Source organism: Staurois parvus, unplaced genomic scaffold, assembly GCF_062004578.1.
Source record: "Staurois parvus isolate SC_StPar_1 unplaced genomic scaffold, SC_StPar_1.0 ptg000218l, whole genome shotgun sequence".
In the NCBI taxonomy this organism is placed as follows: domain Eukaryota; kingdom Metazoa; phylum Chordata; class Amphibia; order Anura; family Ranidae; genus Staurois; species Staurois parvus.
The window spans coordinates 7,984,957-8,002,407 of NW_028318014.1; the positions used below are offsets into that span (position 1 = coordinate 7,984,957).

General features: G+C 39.0%; 1 protein-coding gene across 1 annotated transcript in view; it reads left to right on the plus strand.

The window, feature by feature from the left end:
- ARB2A (ARB2 cotranscriptional regulator A) overlaps positions 1 to 17,451 on the plus strand; it is a 662,616-nt gene that overhangs the window by 506,929 nt on the left and 138,236 nt on the right. The gene's annotated exons all lie outside the window — the stretch shown is intronic.

Genomic DNA, 17,451 nt, shown 5'->3' on the forward strand with positions numbered 1-17,451 from the left:
GAAGCCGCCAGCCCTGGGTCCCCATTTTGGCCTTTATCCTCCAGAGGAAACCCTTGTGCTGAAAGGGAGCAGAAGGTGCACAAAACTGCTAGAAGTGTCTGTCTGCACTGACCAGGCCAACACCTGAGTTTCTGGAGGAGCAGTGTGTGAATACTTTCATGTTGTGGCTGGAGAGATTGTGATGTAATATGCTGAAAGCTGGTGTAACTTGAATGGGGTTGCTTTATAGCCAGGAGGCTGTAGTTTTGCATTGGATACAGTGTGGTGCTGCTAAAAGTCCTGCATAGCAATTCCGGGCACGCAATAAATCCATTATATAAATAATGGGGACTGGATTTGTCTATCCTTCCTGGTAATCTCTCCCTCTATGCTGTGTATATCTTTCTAGCTATCTACTGTATAGGTGTATGCTGCAAGAGTGGAAATTGCCTGGTTACACTATGTTATCAAGGTACTTGGTCCTAGGCATTGTGGTCATCCTTGCTTTACTACTTAGCATGATATTGACAGTAAAAAAAAATTCAGGCCATGAGGTTTCTAATGGCTGCACAGAAAATGAATGCAAATCCTCAGGCCTACAAGGCATTCACTAAGACACTCTGAATGTTTGTTGCTTACAAAAAAACAAAAACAATAAATAGAAACAACTATTCTGTGCTCAGGCGTGTCTCTCTAATAAGCTTTTCAGACCTGTAGCCAGCATCTATATATAAGCACTTTATTAGTAAAACTGCATTTTGAAAACCTCCCTCACTTATATTAGATTGCTCTTTTATTATCCTGCTGGTAGGATGTTAATCTGCAAAGAATGAGCAGGGAGAAGTCTAAAATTATAGAGGAAAAATACATTTACCAGGCTGTAATACATGCACTGAGTGCTTGATGTAAACACATACTAGATAGCATGCTGATAGCACTTTGGCAGAATCAAAGTATTGAAACTCCACACAGTGCATCAATGCTATGGGCTCATCTCGCTGTGTTTATGTAAACTAGTTCACAGCACGACCCGCGAAGCTGATTTTAATAACATTCTCTCCAATCAAGTATGTGCCCTACAAACAGATTAATAAACTGTTGATGGGTGGGGTTATGTAACCTTTTTGGGTTCTCCCCAGTAAGAAAAGTCTGTTTGGAGTGGAGTACATGCTGGTGATGTTTGCTGAAAGCCACAAGCAGCTTACTATAAATAAGGGGAGCCAGCTGTTGTGAAGGATCGCTGCACGGACCGGGCTCGTTTAGAGTGAAATTGTAGTTATTTTGTTGATTGCTGTTGCTTGGGGAAAAAAGACAAAAGGAAGTTATTTAAACTGAAATTATATCTTTCTTTAGGGGGAGGAGCTGTCTGCGAATGAAGTGTTTCAGTGATTTTCGGGGTTTCTTGTTATGTAAAGTGGCATTTTCTCATGACTAGAGGCATGTGTTTCTGGTCAGCCCTTTCCATCGTGGGACTGTGCTTGTAAGTGCTCTCTTGGAATGTTCAGAAAGGTTAGCGAAGTTCCTGAACCCTCCACATGTGGCCACGGCACAAAGTGACAATAGTATAATGGACAAGGCAAGTGCTGTAGAAAAAAAGAAACGCATCAGAGATAGAAGGTAGCGTATAATTATTATGTGCCGCAGCTCTCTGCAGTACATTGTAGCCTCTCATGAAAGAGAAGATAATAAGAGAAGCAGCTGGTAGTATTGGAGAGTCAATCTAATTGATGCTGGAAATGAATTAGCTTCAACAACTATGTTAAGAGACCCAAGATTACACAGAAAAAGAAAAAAAAAAGAACAGCCAGAATAGAGAGTGATCAAATAAAATCATACATGAAAAATGATAGTAAATATTAGTGCTTCAATTACAAGGGATATTAGTTGGGTCCCTGGGCTAATCGCAGAAAGCCAATCAGAGCCAGCCCTGCCAGAGGCTGTAGGGGCTTTCACTAAGTGGTCAATTAAGGTAAAATAATGAAAATGTTGTGATGGATTTATTTATCTAATTAATTATTTGTTAATTGTTACTCCTTTACATGTATGAGCCTTAAGAAAAAAAAAGAAGTGGGGAGAATGACAGTGTTCCTGTGTAGACTGTACCTTGGGAGCAGTCTTAAAGCACAACTATGCTTCATCTGAACACTACAAACCAAAAATGCTATTTAATTCAATTTTAATATTCAGCACAAACTCTCCCATCCATCCATGTCTTCATGCTTTATTTTTCTGAGAAATCACTTTGAAAACCACCTCCCTAGCATTTCTGGCCATGACCATCTTGAGCAAGGGCAGATGATTCATGTAGCATTTACTTCCTGCAAGCCATCTGCCCTTACCTCAGGCATACAGGCAGGGGAATATGCTTAGCTGAGAAAACACTTCCTCCTCTCCTGAAGACTCCTGGGATGTATGACATAATTTTCCTAGGCATGGAAACTAGGAAGTAACTGAAAAAATGTAAAAAAAAAAAAAAAAGTTTAAAACAAGTAAATATAATATACTTTTCTATCTATTTACTATTGCTAGCAGCATAAAGATTGAAAAGAGTTTCACTCTAACGCTTCAATATTATGATATCTTATTCTATTATCCCTCAATGCAACAGAAAACACTGATGTCTATATCAAATTTTTTTTTCGCTCCCAGAAGGATTATACTTTGTGATATAAAAGGGCATTTTAAAACTGAGCCATAGACAAACTGCTAGATGTATACATAAAAGATGCATGTGAAGTCACTTTTGTAATCCAGACATGCCTGCCAAATAGCATTCACTGGTTCTGGACCTCCATGCAGTGACAGCACAGTTTGGTCCAGAATACACTACCAGACTGCTGATTGGGACAATAAAGGAGCAGTACAATGCCTATGAATGAACACTCTCTTCTCTTCTGTTCACAGGTTCACTGTCAGCACCTGTACATTACAGTAGGTGGACTACATTCATTAACTACACATAGTAATGAATATGTATATGGACTGGATGTTTCCTTTTATCATTTTCCTGGAATTCAGCTTTAATCATCCATCAGTTATGACTGAAAATTGAAATTTACAGGACATCTGTAGGGAACATAGGCTTAGGAACCCTCCTCTGGGATGTTGCAGCAGGTACATTTTAAGGGTTTGCATGCATGTATCTTCTAGCTAAGATAGCCCTGTAACCTAGGGTTTGCGTTTATGTAAATACTGACTTCAGCTAGGAAGTCAGTGCTTTGACACCCCCTGCACAAATGGACCACCCATTTTGTTTCCAGGCCAGTAGAGGTATGGGAGGGATAGTTTAAGTGATACTAAACTCTGGTTTGAAAAAATTTTATGGAAGTGTATATTTTAACTAAATAATGTTCCTTCCATTGCTGTCAGCCTCATTCACATGATTTTTTTCTGCTGTAATCTGAATTCCTCTTAGAGGGTGGCTACATTCATTATCCATAGTCCCACTGTATGTAGCTTGCTTCAAAGATGGACTGAGGACTTGGATTTGTAGTGTGCATAAAGCAATGTGCATGACCACAACTAAGGTGCACAACTCTTTCCAAATAAATGAAAGTGAGGGGGGAAAGAAGAGGTCTGGGAGTTCACAGGTGATGTTACAGGGGGCAGAAAAGCACTGTGAGAAATTATTAAATGAAAAATAGATTACAGGGCCATTAAGTAGTGGATATGTATGTATTCATGCAGATAAAGGATGTCATTTAGGGGTTTATTTACTAAAGCTGGAGAGTGCAAAATCAGACTCACTTCTGCATAGAAACCAATCAGCTTCCAGGTTCCATTGCCAAAGCTTCATTGAACAAGCTGAGGTTAGAAGCTGATTGGTTTCTATGCAGAAGGGAGTCTGATTTTGGACTCTCCAGCTTTAGTAAATAAACCCCTTAGTGTCACTAGTGTTGACTTTTTTGTTGAAGTTGAATTTTGGAGATCTGGGGGACATTCTGGAAAGTTAACTGATATAAAAGATACTGATCCAATATCTAGAACAGTTAATGAAAAGTTTCTGTATAGAATAGGTTGATCACACTAATAATAGAGATGCCGTGCATGTTCTATTTTCAGTCTGTGGTACCTGCAGTGCTACAATTATACCGGTACTCTGGAGACCAGGACAGATATAAAACTTTGCAAAGCTTCAATGTGATGCTTCTTTGCAGTCATTTTGATTTTTTTTTCATGATTATTTATGTACATTTGAATAATATTTTAGTTCTCTCCACAGAAAACTACGCTAAATCTCACTTGTTTTGGAAGTTTTAAAAAGTACAGCTATTGTTTTATTTCCAGTGTAAGGAATTTTTTTGTTCTGTTTGAGGGTTTATCAGATCATTTTTTTTGTATTTACTCTGTAGAATATAACAGTAATAGAAATGAACCTCATCTCCTATAACGTTGAATACAACCAAGTGAAATACAAATGTAAATTGCATTGCACAGCATCCCAGTGCTAGCTTGCTGTGTGTATGTAACAGACTCCTTTTTGTTTTTTTTACTGATGGAAGCTCCTAGAATGTAAAATAATTATTAAACCATAACCTTTCTGCGTCCTGTGCAAAATCTAGAATACAAATGGCTGTGGATGTAGATGTGTGCTGCAGCAATCACTGGCTGGAAACCAAAGACAGAGCGAACGTTTCTCACCAGCGCACCACGATTGTCCAGAATGGGTCCAAAGTTTTATTCAGCGATCACATCATAACATCTGAAGCAATGTTTCAGAGCCACGCAAGACCCCGTCACATGCCTGATGAAAGGGTCCTGTGAGGCTCCGAAGCGTTGCACGCTGAATAAACCTTTGGATCCATTCTGGACAATCGTGGGGTGCTGGTGACATACTTTAGCTCTATGCAGAATCTAGGACCCAAGAACCATTGGGCATAGCTAAGGTGAAGTATTCATCCTGAAATATTCAGTTTATCCTGCATTGAGGCCAGCCATGCCAAGACCAGTCTTGTGCTTACCTGAACCAGTGCCCAAATTATGCTCAGTAAAGTATTTTACTTATTCCACACAAACAGTACTTAAAACAAGCTCTCATTAACCTCTGTAGCTGTAGTCATTCTGTAGAAAATATTATTCAAAGTTCACAACAAAGCCAATAACATATAAACTATCTATTGTTTTAGAGTTTTTGCAGATTCTTAGCAACCTGCCAATTCTCTAATATAAACAAACACAAGGGGGAATTCTATTTATGAGTTCAGTAATGGGTGGACGGAGCCTAATGTGGAGACTAGTTTCCTATTAGCGGCACGTTCCTTTTGATTTACAGTGCACAGCGGCGGGCCAGATCCATAGCCTCTATTCAGTTTATTAGAGGCTTTCATAGCCGCGTAGTACTGCCTGTTGTCAATAACCAAAGTGAACCTGATGGAGAACTAGTCTCTCCATTCCCCATCAGGCTCTGCAGTCGTGGGGACTGGTTCCCTATCATATCTGTGTTCCCTGTGATCTTGTCATATCCTAAATATGGGCATTGCCATATTTGGGTTTTGACATCACCAGTATCCCAACTGACAGCTCAGTGGGGTTGGGAATAGAGCCCTGTGCGGGAATCTGTCACATTCATGACAGACTTGCCCTATTCTAAGTACTGGCATACCTCTGTACCCCAAAAAACACGTAAGTGCCTTTTATCCATTTTTTAAATAAATAAAAACTGATTGCATATCCTTGGTTCACAGCTGCATAAGGAGCCCGGGGAGGAGAAGCAACAGCACCACACTGATCTTCTCAGTGAATGGCTGTGCAGTGAACTTGTGAACAGAAGTCTGCAAATGTGGTTATTTTTTATTAGGAAAGCAGTTGGACTGGCAGGAACACCAGGTATTTCACGCAAAGGAAGCAATACAAAGATAATAGGATACTTTTCATATGAGTACATGGTACAGCAGGCACATATCAGGAATATGAAATGTAGGGTTTACATAGCCTTTTATAGTGTTACTAAACCCACAACAGTAAAATCAGTCCGTATATACAGTAAAGCATGCTTGTTATACTCACTGTGGAACCTAAGGGATTTATTCTCTGCATTGTATAAAAACGCTGTTTGATCCTGACTTCTCTGATCCTCCTCTTCTTCCAGTGTCCCCCTGTTATCTCCTGATAAGACATATCATGTGGAGACACTCTGCACATGCTCAGTTTGGTGTGTGTTGCTAGAGAGGTTTTTTTTTTTTTTGTGAGAGTGCATGTGAGAAGCACAGGGCCAATTAGCACTGTCCAGACAGAGGTCAGGGGTTCTACATCCTCTTAGAGCAAAATGAAAACTCCTCCTACAAGCTTTAACGTGCTCGGCTGGACACTAATGGAAGTCACAAGAGTGCTCTAACTGCTGATGAGAAAAGGTATTTAGCAGTTTATATTTACTAAAATAATTGCACTTCCATGTACTGTGGAGACCAGATATAGTGAATGGAGGGTCCTAGTTTAGTAACTTTTTAATTATAGTCAAAATCCTAATCTGCGAGCTGGCAGTAATTCTTTAAGAATCTGTGGCAGCTATAGTGTCAGGTTCTTGAAATGGTAGTAAGAACTACCTGATCTTTTCACAGCTGTCAGTAATGTTACCGAAACTGGTGCAAATGCCTGCCCAAAGTAGGTGCAGGTAGGTTAAAAGGGTTGTTAAGGCTTAATCGAACTCCCTGTTTTAAAGTTATTTTACTGCCTGTCAAGAATATGCAAATACTTTAATGTTTGGGCAAAGGCTAGCTTTAAACTGAACTCCAGACACAAAAACTTTTCGTTAAAGTGATGTTAAAAGTAGTTTGTTTTTTTTTAAATAACAAACATGTCATACTTGCTCTGTGCAATAGTTTTACACAGAACAGCCCATGATCCTTCTGTTCTCGGGTCCCCTCCCTCCTGTCCATTTACACACAGAGCCGTGGCTTAGCCCTGCCCCTCTCTCTCTTCCTTGACTCACTGGCTATGATTGACAGCAGCGGGAGCCAATGGCTCCTGCTGCTGTCTTAGCCAATGAAAAGGGAGAGCCCCTGGAGAGCTGAGACACTCGAGCACATTGCTGGATTGCGATGGAGCTCAGGTTAAGTATTGAGGGGGGGGGATGGGTGCTGCACAAAGAAGGTTTTTTACCATCATGCATAGACTGCATGAAGGTAAAAACCTTGAGCTTTTACAACCACTTTATATATTTCTTAATAGACATAAAGTATATAAATTCACAATGTGTGTGCCAAATGCCTTTGCAAACAGAGATATAACATTGTAAACCTAGAAGTGACATAATTACTGTGTTATATATAACCTGTGAAGAGATAAGAACTGTGGGAGGGACCCAGCAGGCCCCGCCCACTGCAGGTTACTTACGGAATGCTACAGGAGGGGGTGGAGACAAGTCGCCATGTACAAGGAGAGAGATCAGTGACCAGTCTTGATTACAGGAAACATTTCACACTGAATTACTTCTCAGATGTGGAAAAATACACAAAGCACACCAAGATTCCAGTAAGAATACACATGCCTCTTTTGTCCGGAGAATGTTTGCTTATCCCGCTTTAACCACTTGCTGTCCGCTAACAGTACATTTACTGCTAGCAGGCATTACAGCCATGCACCGCAACATATCCATATGTTGCGATAAACATCCTGGATTTCGGACGCACATGTGCATGCCCCCTGCTCACCTTTGCTGTGATTGGACACAGCAGGAGTTTGTCGGCAGGTTGCAGCCAATGATTTTGTCTATTCACCTGCTGATTAGCTGTGGCCAATCACAGCACAGAGTTCTTTGTTGACAAACACACAGGACACCGAAACCAGAACAGCAACCTGGCTTTCTTCTCCCTGAAATCAGCTCTAAGTTCAGGGAGAAAAGGCAGCCAGATCCTGTGAGTAAAAGCAGCACACATACACTTGTTAGGCACACGGTACCCCTTGATTGCATTTCTGATCACCCCTGTCAGCAATTAGAATCGTTCGTACAATGTACAATATCACAGATCACTGTATAAGTGTCACTAGCAATATCAGTGTCCCTCCCAGCCAGTGTCATCACAAGATTGCACTCTATCACAGTCACACTGTAAGTCACTATTCACAGCTATTACAAGTATAGCGTCTATAGCTACATACATTTCAGTATATATACCATAGTTTGTAGATGCTAAAACTTTCAAACAGACCAATTAATATACTTATTGAGATTTGTTTTACCAAAGACATGTAGCAGAATACATTTTGGCCTACATTTATTAAGAAATTTTATTTTTAATTTTTTTATTTGGATATTTTTATAACAAGGTAAAAAAATACTTATTTAATTTTTGGTCTTTTTTCATTTATGTAATAATAAATAAACCCAGTGATTATCAAATACCACCAGGAGAAAGCCCTATTTGTTGTGAAAAAAGTATATAATTTTCATTTGAGTTCGGTGTTGCATGACTGAGCAATTACCGGTTAAACTAGCACTGCTGAATAGCAAAAAAATGCCCTGGTCATGAAGGAGGTAAAACCTTCTGCAGGTTGAGGGGTTAAATGGGCATTTCTTGGTGTCAAGAAGAAAAGTTAGACTGATATACTAGACATTATGGGAGGTGGTGAATCCTTACTATGGGAAAACCTAAAGATGCAATAGAGGGGTGGCAGAGATGTTGTGGTTTGCTCACCAAGTTCTCCTGCTTGCTGTCAGATACAGAATGCGCTGATTGACTATTGACAGTAGGTAGCACTATGAATAATGTGTATAATAATAACAATAATGGAAGATTAACAGTTACATTGTTACTGTTAGTGAAATCACATTGGCAGCTCATGACAAGTGAGACGGATTTGTGTGAACAACAGGATAGCTGGTGTAATGCATGTATACTGGCTGGAGGTGTTATGGGTCTGTGCATAAGAAAGTGTGCTGGGTAAATCTGGAATCCTGGACTGGTCTGAATACAAAACAAAAGGTGTAACTTTGGCTTCATTTGAATTTCTTTTAAGACATATTACTTTACAGGGACATGTGCACTGCCTAGGCTACAGCATGATGTACAGAGCGGGAGGTAGCATCAGAGGTAAGAGTAATGTAACAAGTGGTTTGGAGAATTGATTGTGATCATATCCATTTACAGAGTTTACTACAAATAAAACATAAAAAGGGATTCTATTATCTGTGATATGCTGCCTGTGTTCTGTATTTTCTGACTCAATGATAAGCCTAACAAAGAATGTTTACCACCAGCTAGCTGCGGGGCACATACACTGATCTGAGGTGATTCAGGTTTTGCCTTTCACTAAACATTCATATTTTGTCTATAACCTTACATTGTACATTCTCCAAAGTAAAAGAAAAATACATTATGGATGATAGAACTTCAGTTTCGTTTAGAGGCTTGTGCCTTATTTAGGTTTCAGTTTGCTTGTCATAAACCTGGCACATTGTTCTGCATCCTGTTTGTACAGTATTATCAGTTAACTTATAGCTGGAATGAACTGCTCAGCTGGCCATGAGCAAGTAAATGTTCTATTGTTCATACAAACATTTGTACAAAAGATCTCAGTACATTTGATGACTTGATGAATATCGTTCGAAAATACTTCAAACGTCTTCTAAGTACAAGGACCATAGCAATTACCCCCTGGGATGCTGACAGTTTAACAAACTGCACTTTTCGCCATAGAAAAGATTGGCCTCCCCACTCCTATAAAGTTTTCTAAACAGCAGTATAGCAAACACATCTGACTAGCTAAACAGTTTATGACCATGAATAGGAGGGGATATGATTAAAATGTACAAAAGTACATCAAAGGTGACTATATAAACAGTAAAACATATTTACTCTCTGGTCCCTGAAGATAATACATGACCATAATGTAAGATTGGACAAAATGAGTTTTCATCTTAAACTGTGAAAGGGGTTCTTTACTATTAGAGCTGTGAAAATATGGAGCTCTCTTTTCCAGGAAGCGGTGTTAGTTGAGAGTGTTGATAAATTCAAAAACAGTCATCTTTTTAGTCAGCATAATATACAGGGCTATGGGAATTTTTACGTTCAGTACGAGTTGGATCCAGGAGTTGGTTTATCTGAATGCCAATATAAGTAAAAATTCACACATACACAAAGGTTGAACTAGATGGACCTGTGTCTCTTTTTCAGCCTACTCAACTATGTAACTATATGAATCAGGAAGGCACCAATAACTGGGACAGTGATAACAGTGGGGGATTTTAAATGCCCTGATATTGACTGGAGTAATGGCATTGCTGGAACAGTTAAAGGGCAAATATTTTAAAATCTATTACAAAATAAGTGTATGGTATAGTTCATAGAGGCCCCAACTAGAAAAAATGCTCTGCTGGACCTGGTCATCTCAAACCATGCAGAGCTTATTACCAATGTTCATATAAAAGGAAATCTGGGTAAGGAACACTACATCATTTAAACGTTACAAGGAACATAATGGAATATGTAAAAAGGAAATCAAGGCTGCAAAAATTCAAATGGGAGCACAGATTGCAAAAGAGTATAGGACAAATCCCCAAAAATTCTTCAAATATTATAATAGTAAAAAGGTTAGGTCTGAGCATGCTGGCCCTTTACAAAATAACCTAGAGTTGATGTCTGGGGACAAAGAGAAGGTAAATTTAGTAAATACCTTCTTCAGCTCAAGTACTTAATGAGGATGGTATTGACATAATGACAAATGAACCACTAAGGCTCAAAATTGAAATGATCCAGAAATATTTAGGCAAAATAAAAGCACCTGGACCAGATGACATACACCCACAAGTCCTAAAAGAATTGAGCTCTGTCATTTCAAAGCCATTGGGGTTGAGTTACTAAAGACAAATACCCTGTGCACTGCACGTGCAGCTGCTCTAGATCTAAGGGGAAGCTCTACTGATTTCTATCCAATCATGTGCAAGCAAAAATGCTGTTTTTTGGGGTTTTTTTTTCCCTTGCATGTGATTGGGTATTCTTTGCAAAGTGAACTTTTACCTCTTTTACTGAGCTCTGGCGCAACTGCACTTGCAGTGCACAGTATATTTGCCTTTAGTATATCAACCCCATAGTTTCTAATTTTTAGGGACTCTTTAATGACTGGCATGGTACTACTAGATTGGCGTAAAGCCAATGTGGTACCCATATATAGGGATTAAAGTCTTTACCAAGTAACTACCGACCTGTTAGTTTAACTTCTATAGTTGGAAGATACTTGAGAGTTTAATAAAAGACCACATAGAAAAAAATATTTTAAATAACAGGCAGCATGGATTTGTGAAAGACAGAAGTTGTCAAACCAATCTGATTTCTTTTTATGAGGAGGTAAGCAAAAACTTAGACAAAGGAATGGCTATGGATATAATATACTTAGATTTTGCAAAAGTGTTTGACACAGTTCCCCACACACGGCTAATGTGTAAAGTTTACTGGCTTGGAAAAGTCAGTTTGTAAATGGATAGAAATCTGGCTAAAAGACTGTATTCAGAGAGTAATGATTAATGATTCATATTCTTAATGGTCTAAGGTTATTAGTGGTGTACCCCAAGGTTCAGTGTTGGGACCCTTATTTTAAACATATTTATAAACGATATAGGGTCTGGGGTTAAAAATACCACTTCAGTCTTTGCAGATGACACCAAGCTGTGCAGTAGAATAACATCCTTAGAGGATGTCTCCAACGTACAAGCCAACCTCAATGCACTGTTTAATTGGGCAACTATGTGGCAAATGAGGTTTAATGTTGATAAATGTAACATTGTGCACTTGGGGGCTAAAAGCACACATGCAGCATACATGCTAGGAGTAGAACAGCGGGGGGGATCAATGGTGGAGAAGAATTTTGGTGTTCTGGTAGATCATAGGCTTAATAATGGCATGCAATGCCAAGCTGCGGTTTCCAAAGCGAGCAAAATCCTTTCTTTTATTAAGAGAGGTATAGACTCCAGAGAGAGAGATATCATTTTACCCCTGTACAAATCATTAGTAATACCTCATCTAGAATATGCTGTTCAGTATTGGGCACCAATTCACAAAAAGGATATTAGGGAACTGGAGAAAGTGCAGGGAAGTGCAATCAAACTGATAAGAGGCACAGACAAGCTCAGCTATAAGGAAAGATTAGCTGAACTTAATTTATTCTCTCTTGAGAAGAGGAGATTAAGGGGGGATATGATCAAAATGTATAAATAAATAAGTGGTCCATATAGTGAACTTGATGTAGAGTTATTCACACACAGGTCATCACAGAGGACAAGGGGGCACTCTTTACGTCTGGAAGAAAAGAGATTTAACTTCCAAATACGGAAAAATTTCTTCACAGTGAGAGCTGTTAAAATGCGGAATAGACTCCCTCAAGAGCTGGTTCTGGCCAGCTTAGTGGATTGCTTAAAGATCTGGATTCTTTCCTAAATTCAAAAAATATTATGGACTTTATAGTTGTTGATCCAGGGAATATCTGATTTTCCTCTTGGGGGGATAAGAGAGGATTTGTTCCCCCTGCTATATTGGGGTTTTTTGCTTTTCTTTGGATCAACTGCAGCTATAGTATATGGGATTGTATTGTAATATTTTCCTCTTCTATTTGTTGAACTGGGTGGACTTTTGTCTTTTTTCACCAAACTAACTATGTATCTGCAAAGAATGCTGCATATGAGATGCTTTGATTGCTTATATTGAGAATTTTATGGGAAGCTTAGATAACAGTTGATCGCATGACCATGCCCTTTCTTCGGGCTATGGTGTGACCCGGTTTTTAAAGCCTCACTCTGTGAGTAAGCTTATAATATACTGAAATGTGACATTCAAGTTCTGTGTTTTGCATTATGGCACTTTCTAGACCAGTGGGTACTGTGTCAGTCACAGAACACTCCGGTTTTAGGGAAGTGATACAACCTCCAAGATGTACCCAGTCTCTAATGTCTTTATCTGATTTAAATGTTTTGGTAAGTGGTATCTACGCGATAAGCTCTGCATTGGGCACTTTCCAGCCCTTTGTATCTCAGGAAATTAGAAAGGCTTCTTAGTATGTTACCTCCAAATGCTGTGCTCCACATTGTGGAAGCTCAGATTTACTTGGTCTGATGCAAATGTAATAATGTCTCCACTCTATTGTGACTGCTCTCTGTCCTTGTACTGTTCCTGTTAGTACTGTGCTGTTTCCAAGTGTGACACCGTTCCAGTGTACCTTCATTTTGGAACACTGAATCTATCTCTAGATGTCTCTTATGGTTAACATTTTGTTGCTTGACCTTATGTATTAGTATACTACAGCGTCATATCCAGGCCTAGAACAGTGGCTCCTCCCTTGAGTGTAATCCTGTCTTTCACTAAATGAATGATCAGAGTTATGATGCAGTAACAGTGGGAATCGCCTCACGGGTTCTCATCCGCTAGGTTTCATTTTAATACTTCTTGCATTTTTTTTAATCAACACCAGTAGCTCTTATTCAGAAGTAAAACTTGGATTCTACAGTCTCTGGTCTGATCCACTGTCACTTCATTGATTTTGCCATCTCCAACAGGCTTCTAATCTATATTTCTGACTCAATTTGTGTGTGGTTAATGAATCTATCTGCTTGCAGGCGTTCAAAAGTTTTCACTTTTGGCTTTTTGGCAGCACATATGTGTGATCCTATTGCCACATCACCTTTATGAATGCCTGAGGCGCCTATCATTATTTTTTACTCTGATTTAGAACCTTCACAGCCAATTCCTGTGGGATCTCTTTTTAAACAGATCATTAAAGATTCAGAAATGCTCAATGTTATGTCTAATCTGGCTTGACGCTGTACACTGGACCATGCCCATAGCAGTTCAATCTTGTCATCCACATATAGACTCTTCTATGGCTTATATTTCTGCAAAGACCTTCCTGTATCTTCATTTCTGGAAATCTTACTGTGAGACGCCTGGAAACTTGCTATACTATCATGGCTTCCTCCTGTGAGGCACTATATTTCACAGGATAGGATATTCCTGAATAATTGGCCCCTACCTTCTATGGGCTTCACTGATGCTTACTTAGATGCCTTGTTTAAATCCTGTTTGAGTTAACTGGAATGACTCTCTGTCCTTATCTGGTGCCAACTTTATTTTGTGAAGCCATGTCTGAATATTCACATCTTACAAAACAGATTCTTCTAACTCAACTCATAATCGTCAAGTTTTAGCTTCAGCTGTGCAGGCCTCTTAGAAGCCTCTATGTTAGTGTTTCGCATTGTAGCTACGTCTGTCCATGTGTGCGTTGCACTGTGGTTATGTGCTTGTGACATAGATGATATGATTAAAGAACTTCTCAAGGAAGTGGTCCTTTTGGTGATCATTAACAGTATAATGTTCAAGCCTCCGGATTCTTTCTTTGGGTGCCTGCCTCAACTTTGGTGCAAATTCAATGAAAGGGGGAAGGGGGGTAACAGTCATGCTGTAATGCTCATATGTTCCAGCGTGTTAGAAGTTTTTCTTAAATAGATTTAAACTTGCTGAAGTTTACAGCTGCTCATTACACAGGTCTGCAAAAAAAATTTTTTCAAGAGCTGTTTTATTTATTCCACATAATCTTTATGTTTTTTGGTGCGTTGAATCCAAAAATGACCTCCATTTTGTCATAGGACATCACGTTTCCTGACAATTTAGGTAACTATGTTAAATAAGGCAATACGTCAAAATAAATGGAAATAGACTTATAAAATTAAAGTTTTATTACAATTTTTTCATGAAAATCCTTTATTGGACTGAAATGAGCTCACCTACACACACTAAACTCGATTCTTCTTCCCTGTGAGGCTCCTCTTGGTGCATTTACGCTTGTGAGTAGCATCTGGAATGTCTCTCTGAAGCATCCAACAGTAGTCTGCCATCATTGTAATGCTCCATTTTCCCTGGTATCTCCTTTCCATCTCTTTAATGTCTTGGTGGAATTGTTCACCTTGTTCCTCACTCACAGCTCCCAAATTTTCAGGAAAGTAGTCAAGGTGGGACTGGAGGAAATGCACTTTCAAACTCATCAGGCATCCTAAAGCTTGAAATGCTTTCAGCATTTGTCCGACGATCTTTTTGTAGTGAGGATCTTTGTTATTGCCTAAAAATTTCTGTACGACTTTTTTAAATGCAATCCACCCTTCTTTTTGAGGATCCGTCATGGTATTGACAAACTCTTGATCAACTATAAGCCTTCTAATGTCTGGTCTGACGAACACACCTTCCTTCAATTTTGCCTCCGACAGGCCTGGAAACTTGGTGACAAAGTATTTGAAGCATTCTCCATCTCTTGGAAGTGATTTTACGAATTGCTTCATCAATCCCAATTTTATGTGGAGAGGTGGTAGAAGAACTTTATGGGAAGGTACCAAAGTTTCTCGGAGGACATTTTTTTCACCGACTGTTAGCACCCTCGGCTGCCAACTCTTCTTGGTCCAGTGATTTTGTTGGTCTTGACTGTCCCATAGACACAGAAAACAAGGGTATTTGGTATCCCACCCACTGGATTCTTCAGGAAAGATTAACCCCTTTTACCATTAGAAGCACAGACTGAGGCTTACACATACAGCATGCTGCTGATTATCCTAGTAGTCAGACATGTTACTCAGAGCAGCACTTGTATTCACCCCCTTTGCAGGGGGGGAGGGGCAGAGATTGTTTACCTGCAAATAACAACAAAGGGCCAGAAGAGAACTAGGGAAATGAGGAAATAGAATTTTTTCCCTAAAACTTCCATAGCTTATGTATATATTGCTGACCATCAGATTTACAGTGCTATATTTTTTTTTACATAACTCAGACAACCCCTTTAAGGTTTTTTTGGCATTTTATATCTTAAATGCACTTATGTGAATTAATGAATAGTAATGTGGACTTTAAATTTGGTTAAAAACCCATAATATAAAAAAATACCAAAAATTAAAAAAAATTTATAAATTTGAAGACAATTTTGCATTTTAAGGCAAATCATGACGTGTAGTAGTTTTTTCAATATTTTATTTGTTTTCAGCACACCAAAATACATGGAAATTAGATGAAAATAATCAAACAGCTTTTTAGTCGCAGACCTGTGTTATTGGACTCACACACGCTGTTAAAATCAGTCCCATCTCTTGCAAAAGTCAACATGTATTTCTGCCTAAGAATTAGTAGTGACTCTACAGTCCGGCCATTCAGATTCAGCCCTGTAGTCACAGCTCCCAGTCCCTCCCCTGCGTGGAGTGCATATGTGCACACTGTGTGGACTTTCACAATTTGCTTCTCTTTCTAAGAGTTTCAAAACAAAAAGTAAGTTAATAAATGCCTAAGTTGCTTCTAGGTTATATGGATGCCTTTATGGTATTATGGTATTACATGGCAGAACTGAGAGACTGAAGTAAACAGTGATGATGTGCTTAGTAAAGCACTATAGAATATTTTAGCAGTATAGAAGATATAAACAATAAGTGGCTCTGGGGCAACATAGGCTGTGCCTGCTTATATAAGATGCTATAAACATTTTTGCAGTAGTAATCATGGTACTAATTATTTTGTGCTGGAAGACACTGTGCCTTAGGAGAAGTCTCAAGCCTTAGCCCAAGCTTTTGTGGAGAAAAAAATCCAGTCAGGTTAGCCATACATTGTAAAAAAAAAAAAGACATAGGTTGGAAATATGCTTTTTAAATGGATTCATTGCATCTCATGAGAACAGCTTATTGCATTGTATCTTCCTTTTTTTCTGTTTGTTGCTTTAGTGTGGCTTCACATTGCCCCACTGTGCTTTTGTTAAAGCCCAGCTAACCCATGGTTTTTGTGTGCATTAGCTGCACTTTGCAATAGACTTCTATGAGGACCTGCAGTTTTGGTTTCAGAAACTGCACAAAAACTCCTGCATGCTGAGTCTTTGGTGCGCTTTCTGAAGCTGCACCAAAGCTGCGGGATCTCATAGAAATCTATAGGAAAGTGCAGCTAATCTGCACGAAAACTGTGGGTTAACTGTGCTTTTAGCAAGTTAAATTTTAAGTGACCAAGGTGATGGTGTCTCTTTTTAAAGAAAACACATTGCTTTCCCCTACACCAAAGCTGCGGTATCTCATAGAAATCTATAGGAAAGTGCAGCTAATCTGCACGAAAACTGTGGGTTAGATGTGCTTTTACCAAGTTAAATTTTTAAAGTGACCAAGGTGATGGTGTCTCTTTTTAAAGAAAACCCATTGCTTCCCCCTACATAGGCAAAACACAGGTTCCCGCTGAGCAACTTTGATGTAAAAAGAAAAAAAAAACAGCAAAGATGTGACAATGGCTCTGGAGCTTAACTCATAAAAATGCAAAATGACTTGTATAGCAATTACACATTTTGGATAGCTAAAAAAAAAAGTATAAGTGGAGTTTTCCTTTTTACGTATTACAGGACAAATGTACCTATAACAAAAAAAATAATTCTTTATATCAAAGCAATGTTGTTTTCTTGAATAACGTCACATTGTTACCAGAACTTATCACCATGATTTACTTTTGTTTAATCTGCATAGTGCCTTGTACACTTCAGAGGATAAGT